We start from the raw sequence: 8,427 nt of genomic DNA, 5'->3' as shown, positions 1-8,427 counted from the left end.
CGTTCTACAAGTTTTCTCATTTTTGTTTGTTTTGTTTTGTTTTGTTTTTTTACATTCAGATTTTGTCCTATGTTTTTCCTCTCTAAACAGTCTCACTTTAGGACAAAATTATTTTCTTTTCCCTCAACAAGAATCCATCTCTATTCTTCATACCTTCTCTTACTGAACACTCACATCCTCCTTTCCTTGCATAAGATGTTTCCCCTATTATTTCCAGTAGCCTTAATTACACTTACTAGGATTTTTTTGCACTTCACAGGTGCATTTATTCACGCCAGAAAGGAAACATGTCTACAAGCGTATAACGATGCTCCGTGTTGCCATCTAACAGAGCTTGCTGACACTTATAGCCAGACTGATGGTCCATCTGATGTGTACTTCAAGTAAAGCTGGTTAATGATGACCACAAGCAGGTGTAGGACTTTCAAAGCTTTACTTCTTTTATCAGCACTTCTGATTTTATAAATGATGATGCCCATCAACCCATTCCTACCCAAATCTGGTAAATTTGAGTATAGTAGGGCTTCATGGGGATCCAAACTTTTTTAAGAAGGCTTTGAAGCATCTTGACCCAGAACCTCCAGAACAGCTAACGATCATATTAAATTCTCTCTCTTGCTGACAGTTTTCTGAGATAACATGAACTCATTTAATCTTTAGTAAGCCTGAGATAATATAAAAGTACTATATTTACTGCTGAAAACTCTAAAAACATGGCTGTTTTCATTAAACCAACAAGCTTAAAGTAACTTTAATACTGAATTTTTTTCCTAAATCACGTGAACCTGAAGTTCATTTGGATTAACTTTCTATTATATTTCTAAGAATTTAATTTATTTAAGTGCTTAGTGTTCTTTATGCCAAGTACATAGATCTCTTTTAAGAATTAATTTTAGCAATACCATCTAGAGGTAAAAAATACCATACATCTACACATCCACATATGGAGACACACATGAACATACAGATAGCTGCAAACAGAGACCTTAAAGTTCCCATGTTAAAATTACTGCCACGAATTAGTTATAATAATACAAAGCTCACTAGTTATAAAAGAAATTGGCTCTATTCAAATAACCATGCCTCCTTTCCTTCTCCTTCTGATAAAAATTGACTCCTTGAAGTTTGCAAATCAAAGAGATGGTCCAGATAAGAGTTCTGGAGAAGACCCTGGGTAGAATCTTGACACCTCAAAGGCACATGAGGAAAAAAAATACAAGATTTTGGTTCCCTCAGAACAATATGTACAAGCTCTTTGGGATGAATGGTAGAGGTTTAGGGATGGGTAAATAGGATTGGTGAACTTCATATTGTTTCTGGAGCCACAATTCTGGTCTTGCAAAGACTAAATTTGTACAAGTACAACTGTTTTTAATTCATGGAAGAATTCAGTTACCATCTAAATGATGTCAAAGGACTGGCACACCCATTCACCATTCTCCTGTTAGTATGCTTTTCTTTCCGTCTGAGTACATTTAGCTTAGAGAAGAAGACCTAAAAACAAAATTCTATCAGGCTCTGAATACCAGCTTCCAATCTACCAAATTTCTGATCACAAAGTTATTAAATCCATCCAAATGTCTTGCCAGGCTGTACCTGGGGCAAACAGTACATATTTCTGGCAGCATTAAACAATTCTATGGACCCAAGAAACATCCTCAAAGAGGTTATAAAAGATATTATCTTCACAAGATCGAGAGTCACTCCCAAAGGTTGCCAAAAGGACTGACAACCTGCATGTCCCAGGCAGGCAGAAAGCCAAACCAAGTTTGTAAAATGAGGCAAGCAAGAAGGCCATAGTTATCCCTGGGAGAGAGAGTATCAATAATGAATTGTTATGGATTTGGAAAGGAAGGAACAACATGAAATTTTATTTTCCTCTCAGGACTAGGCTCAGTAGGTAATCGGTTTACAAAAACTTTCAAGGATCCTCCCTGGTTTAAGAAATTCTTTAACTATGGCTCTTAGTTTGGCCTTTGACCAAGGATTTAAAAATACCTGAAGAGGATCACCTATTGCATTAGGTGGTCTTATTTCAAAAGGTAACCATTTAATAGTCTCTTCAAAATGGAAAGGCAATTCTAGACAATACTCAGTACTAGACTGAGTACTCAAATCAAGAAAGTAAAGGGGAATTACATCAGTCTTAGAGGGCAGTCTTATAATCTTTAGTGTGAGATACCTTTTATCTTTTTACTTTTTCATGGGCCTTTTGCCATGAATCTTTCAATGAAACTATTCTGAAATTTTGAAATCTTTTGGAGGTTTCTGCATACCAATTAAAATAGCTATCCCATTCTCTTTGTCTTTCAATTTTGGAGATGCAGCTTTCTAATTTAGTTTTGAGAAAAACAAGTTTGGCAAGATAGAAAGCTCCCAGGGTGCCTGGGTGGCTTAGCTGGTTAAGCATCTGCCACTGACTCAGGTCATGATCCCAGGGCCCTGGAATCAAATCCTGCTTAAGGCTCCCTGCTCAGCAGGGAGCCTGCTTCTCCCTCTCCTCCTCCCTCATGCTCTCACTTTGCTTCCTCTCTCATGCTCTCTCTCTCAAATAAATAAAAATCTTAAAAAAGAAAAAAAAGATAGAAGGTCCCCCATAATGGCCATTGAAAATTTAGTTATCTCTAGTTAAGTTGAACCATTTGGTTAAAGATGCACATGAGAAAGGACCATAGTTTTTAAACATAAAACCAACTGGGACCCCTGAAGTGGAGGTGGGGGCTCTCCACAAAGTATTTAAAGGATTGGAATCCCATTACTCAAAACCAGAGATGCACAAAAACAAACAAGTACTCACCAGAAAGGACAAAGCCTTCATGAAAACAAAAAGGACAAAGCCTTTGAACAGATCCCTAAATACAGCCTAGAGAGCTCAAAACACAAAGAGAGTAGAGCTTGAACACAGGAAAAAACATACCCTGAAACTCCAGGGTCAGGGACAAAGCGGTGAGCTCAATGGCCTCAGTGGGTACTGGCAAGTGTTTGATCACCAGCCTTGGAGCTCTTGAGGTCTTTCTGGATCCTATTTCTCTGACACCAAGTAATGTCAGCCTTAAAAGTAGAACAGCCCATTATTTTACCAGCCAAATGGGTTTGTTTGGGAATAGCAAAAGAACTGCAATCCAGGACATGCAAGCTATGGCAAACCAGAGGCAAGTCTGGATATCAAAGAAGAGGTGAGAAAGGAAGAGAGTTGGGTTGCAGGGGTTGAGGGGTTGCATGACACTTAAAACTGTGTAGTATTATTGAAGAGTGGACTCAGATTAATCAAAACTACATATTGTGAACTCTAGAGCAACCATTAAAATTTTTTAAGAAGTATAATTGACACCCTAAGAGGTGATAAAATAGAATTATATAGAATGTTCAGTTAAACTAGAGAAGGCAGAAAAAGATGGAAGAAATGAAAAACAAATGCAACAAGTAGAAAATGCTTTATTCATCTACATAAATAATCACTTTAAATGTGAGTGGTTAAATTCACCAATTAAAATACAGAGATTGTCAAGGTGGATTAAACAACACAACAACACAGGATTCACCTGTATATTACAAGAAATACCCTTCAACTCTAAAGACTCAGGATGAAAGTAAAGGGATAGAGAAAGATATACCATACTACCACTAATCAAAAGAAAGCTGGAGTAGCTATATTAATTTCAGACAAAGCAGACTTCAGAACAAGGAGGTTTATCAGGGATAAAAAGAAGCACTACTTAATGATAAAGTGGTCAATTCTCTTTGAAGATGTAACAGTCTTAAATATGTATGCATCTAACAACAGAGAATCAAAATACATAAGGTAAAAGCTGATAGAACTGAAAAGAGAAATAGACAAATCCACTATTATAGTTAGGGCTTCAATAGCCTTTCATCAATAAGTGCATAAATAAAGCAAATAGAAAATCGGTAAGGATACAGATCATCTGGATAGCACTATCAATTGATGTAATTGACATTTATAAAATACACCACCCAACAACAGCAGAATATATTTTCTTCCCAAGCTCATCTCTATCTTGGAACATCCACCAAGATAGACCACATACTGGGCCATCACACACATAATAATGAATTTACAAGAATGAAAACATATAAAGTATGTACTCTGACCAAAATGGAATTAAACTAGAACTTAATAACAGAAAAATATCTGCAAGTCCCCAAATATTTGAAAATTAAACAACATACTTCTAAATAAGCCATGAGTCAAAAAAGTCTCAAGAGAAACTTAAAAATATTTTTAACTAGATGAAAATGAAAATACAACTAACCAAAATGTATGGAATGCAGCAAAAGTAGTGCTTAAAGGGAAATTTACATCATTACATGTATCCATTAGAAAAAGAAAGCTCTCAAGTCAATAACCTGAGCTTCCACCTTAAGAAACCAATAAAAGAGAACAATTTAAACCTAAAACTTAAAGAAGATAAAATGGAATCATAAGATGCTTGCAACCAGAGAAGAAAGTAAAAGAAATCAGAAAAATTGATAAGTCTGTAGTTACCCTCATGTCTGGTAGAAAAGTCCTTCATGCATTCTTTTTAAGGTTGACAGATTCTCATGGAACTTAGACCTTAATTCCTCCATAAAAGTTTTAGGGCCAGTGTATAAAAGCTCATTTAAAAATCTAACTGGATTTTATTTTTATATTGAGCAACCAACCCATTTATTAAGTGGTGTGAAGGCTAGGAGTTTTAAGTGGTCCAGAATAAGAAAGGGCCCTCCAGCAGAGTGGTGGAAAGATGGGCTTCTTAATGAATGGCATTAGAACAACAGGAAAACAAATAGGGTATCTTACACTATAGTAGAATAAACTGCAAATAAATAAAAGATTTAAATGTATTAGAAAAAAATATGAGAAAATTCAATTCATTAAGAAAAAGATGAGAAAATTTAATTAAACACATAAAAGTACTAGAAGAAAAACATGAGAAAATTCAAATAGAGACTTAGAGTAAGGAAAGCCATTCGAATTAAGACTAAAAATCTAATTAAGACTAACAGGCTAATGAGTCCAAGTAGATAAATATAAAAACCTTCTTTATAGCAAAAAAAAAAAATTTATATTCCTTTTAAAACAAATGTATATAAAGCTTCTTTGATAAGTATAAAGTTCATATACTTAAATACTTACAGTTCAGTAAATGTGAAATCTTTTGGTATATAAAATTTATCAAGTGAAGAAAGTTTCCTTGCATTCCTAATTTTCCAAAAGTTTCTTTTACTAAGATCATAAATAAGTGTGTTTTTTCAATTTTTTAATATAACTTGCATAAAACCAGAATTAGCTCTTCCTCGAAAATTCTATGAACTGTACTCATATAACTGCATGGGCTGGCAGGTTTTGAGAGGGAGGGTCTGGGGCGTCATTTCCATATATTTAGTTCTTATTGGTCAATCCAAGTTCCCTATTTCCTCTTGCATTAATTTTGTCCTTGTATTTCTTTCTAGGAGTGCAGCCATTTCATTCAAGTTTTCCATGCTCATAAAGCATATATCATTGATAATACTTATATTAATTCTAAATCTCTTCATTTCTATATTGTTTTTCCTTCTTCTGTAGTATAAATGAGACTGAACCCAGCTCTTTCTTCTATACCCCTATTACCTTTGTTAGAAGTTGAGGCTTTTGTATTTATTTTAACATCTACAATTTTTTTTTTTAAGAAAAAATCAATAGAGTTTGGGATTGGCCAAAGAGACTGCCTTTAATAGAGGTGTTTCTCGTTGAGGGTCACAAGGCAAGTCACATGGCCAAGGCACGAAGCTTGTTTGAAGCTGGGGGGAGGATAGAACCTGGAGTGAGAACGATCTGAAATTCAGAACGGAGGAGTGAGATTAAGAGATCAGACAGCTAGAAGTTGTTATTGTACAATTTTCTTCCTTGATGTGTCAGATGTAATGTGTCACCTGAGGCTGGCCTCTGAGTATGAGAACTGCGTTCTGTCTCTGCCTACTCCCAAGCAGCACAAAACTTAGTGCAAACATTACAAAGGAAAGCCATCACTCATTGCTGATTTTGCCCTAAATTCTGTCTGAAGAAAATGGGCCCATCTTTAAAACTCAGATTCTTAAAAAAAACAAAAAACAAAACAAAACAAAAAAAAAACAAAGAAAGTAAGTAAAGAAAAAAAAAGGGACGCCTGGGTGGCTCAGTCCGTTAAATGTCTGCCTTCGGCTCAGGTTGTGATCCCAGGGTCCTGGGGTCGAGCCCCACATTGGGCTCCCTGCCCCGCCGGGAACCTGCTTCTCCCTCTGCCTGCCACTCCCCCTTGTGCGCTCTCTCTCTCTGACAAATAAATGAATAAAATCTTAAAAAAAAAAAAAAACTCAGATTTTACATGCACACACACCCAATTCTGGATTTTAGCTGAATTAATCAGAAGGTGTTGTGTGGAAATGCACTTTGGCAATATTCCCCGCCTTGAGCATGTACCTTTTGTCTTGGCCTGCTGCTTATCTCTTTGTGTTATCTGCCATCCTACATAAACATTTGAATTTGGGGATCCTGGTATAATAGGTCTGTGAATATGGTTCCTTTGCAATCATTACACACTCATCACCTGAGAATATGAGGTTTTCTGTGCACAGACCCGCCACGTCCTGCCATTCATGCAGCATCCATGTTCTCTGCTCACACATGACCAGTAATAGTTAGCAACCTATAACAAGCCTTAGCCAGACCCTGAATTTTGGAAAACACCCGATGAAATCAGAGCTTGCTACTTGCTCTAAAATTTAACTTTTCATTGTGATGTGAAATGTCTAAATGTATTGCATTAAAAATTATGTTTCTAAAACTCTCATGATAAGTGAGAAGTGCTCCTAACAACTGATACAAGGCTATAAAAAATAGGATAACAAATTGTGTATAATCCAAATGATATAAAATAAAATTTAAAATCATTTGGAGAAGACCTTGTGGATAGACATGTACCAAAAATATCTTAGGCGTTGCCTCCACGGGTAATGTGACCGAGGGTGATTTTTGTTGTTGTTGCTTTTTACTTCCCTTTCCTGTGTCTTTCAAATTGTAATGAGAATGTCACAGATGCTGTAGGTGACTGCTTCGATCTCCCTTACCTCCCAAACGCCATCCCAGCTGCTGCAAGTCATTACTAACAGCTTGAACCTCTGACCTTGTCCCCCGACTCCTCACTACCTGAGGGCCTGTGTGTGTTTGATTCAGAACACAGGGGAGACAATGCAGAGTTACGGTTTCAGCTCCAGAGTGCCCCCTCCACCAAGGTGGATCCAGGCAAGGCTTTACTTGCCCACACCCTCACTTAGCTCTTTCCCCCTCCCTATAAAGCTTCCTCACTGCCTTGCATGTTTTTTACAACCAACCCATTTATTGAGTGCCGTGGAAGGCTGGGAATTTTCAGTGGCGCAGAATAAAGGAAGGGTTCTGCAACAAAGCTGTATAAACTGTGGCATTAGCAGCCCTACTACTCTGGCCATTTGGACATATGTGTGAGCTCTCTCCCCCTCTCTGCCCCTTTCCCGTCCCTGTTTCCCGCTCCCCTCTCCCTCTCTTCTCAGTGGCACTTACTGAACCTCCCAACAGTCAGATCTGCTAAGTGTTCAAGGCGTCAACAACCGAGGGACACCAGAAAAAAAAAAAAAAAATTGGCCAGAATTCAATGTAGGAAATTGCACAAAACAAAACAAAAAACCATACTATAGGAAAAATTTAAAAGCAGAACTTTGCTGAATTTTCTTGTGCTCACAATATGGTTCATAATGAATTTTTTTTTTAACAGTATGTACAATGAGGCAATGTAATCGTTTTTAATACTTAGGGCTCCTAAAGATCTTAATCTAGTCCTATCCTTTCCTTTAGCCCTTACTAATCTCCATGTCATGACAGTTTGGCATCCGAAGTATCCCTGGCTTTCCCACTGTCACCCACACTGCCCACACCCTTGTCCTTAAACTGCCACCACCCTCAGTCGGGCTCCCGTCCACTCACCTGACCTTTTACAAGAGGCTGCCTAATTATCTCCCTGTCCGGATCATACCGTCCTTCCCACAGGACTGCTGGACTGGCTCCTCTCAAAGGCGATTCCAAAACCATCTCAGTCCCTTGCAACAAACCAAGCAACAGAACAGAACAAAATAAAATTTCATCAGTTTGTACCACGTGGACAACAGGACAAGCCCCTTAGTGTGACTCTCAAAGTTTCCCTGGCGTGTTCTGGGGGTTCTCAAATGTGACTTTCTGACCCGTTTTATCAGATCCATTTGGAAACTGTTGAATTTCCTGGAAGGGGGCCCAGAATCTACATATTTATCAAGTTTCCCAAGTGTAAAATGTGAAAACTTCTGTCTACCAACCCAAGCTCAATTCTTGTTACTCACTCACTCCTCACTCCCCAATAAAAACTGTGTTTCCCAGCCCAAGGCTTGTTAAAATCATCTAGG

The 8,427-nt window shown here is 37.6% G+C and overlaps 1 pseudogene; it reads right to left on the bottom strand.

The window, feature by feature from the left end:
• Positions 1 to 393: 393 nt before the first annotated feature.
• On the bottom strand, positions 394 to 565 carry LOC113929377 (annotated as a pseudogene).
• Between the last annotated feature and the right edge of the window lie 7,862 nt (positions 566 to 8,427).

The sequence above is a fragment of the Zalophus californianus genome, chromosome 4 (genome assembly GCF_009762305.2).
Source record: "Zalophus californianus isolate mZalCal1 chromosome 4, mZalCal1.pri.v2, whole genome shotgun sequence".
NCBI lineage: Eukaryota > Metazoa > Chordata > Mammalia > Carnivora > Otariidae > Zalophus > Zalophus californianus.
This window is presented reverse-complemented; position numbering and strand designations above follow the sequence as displayed.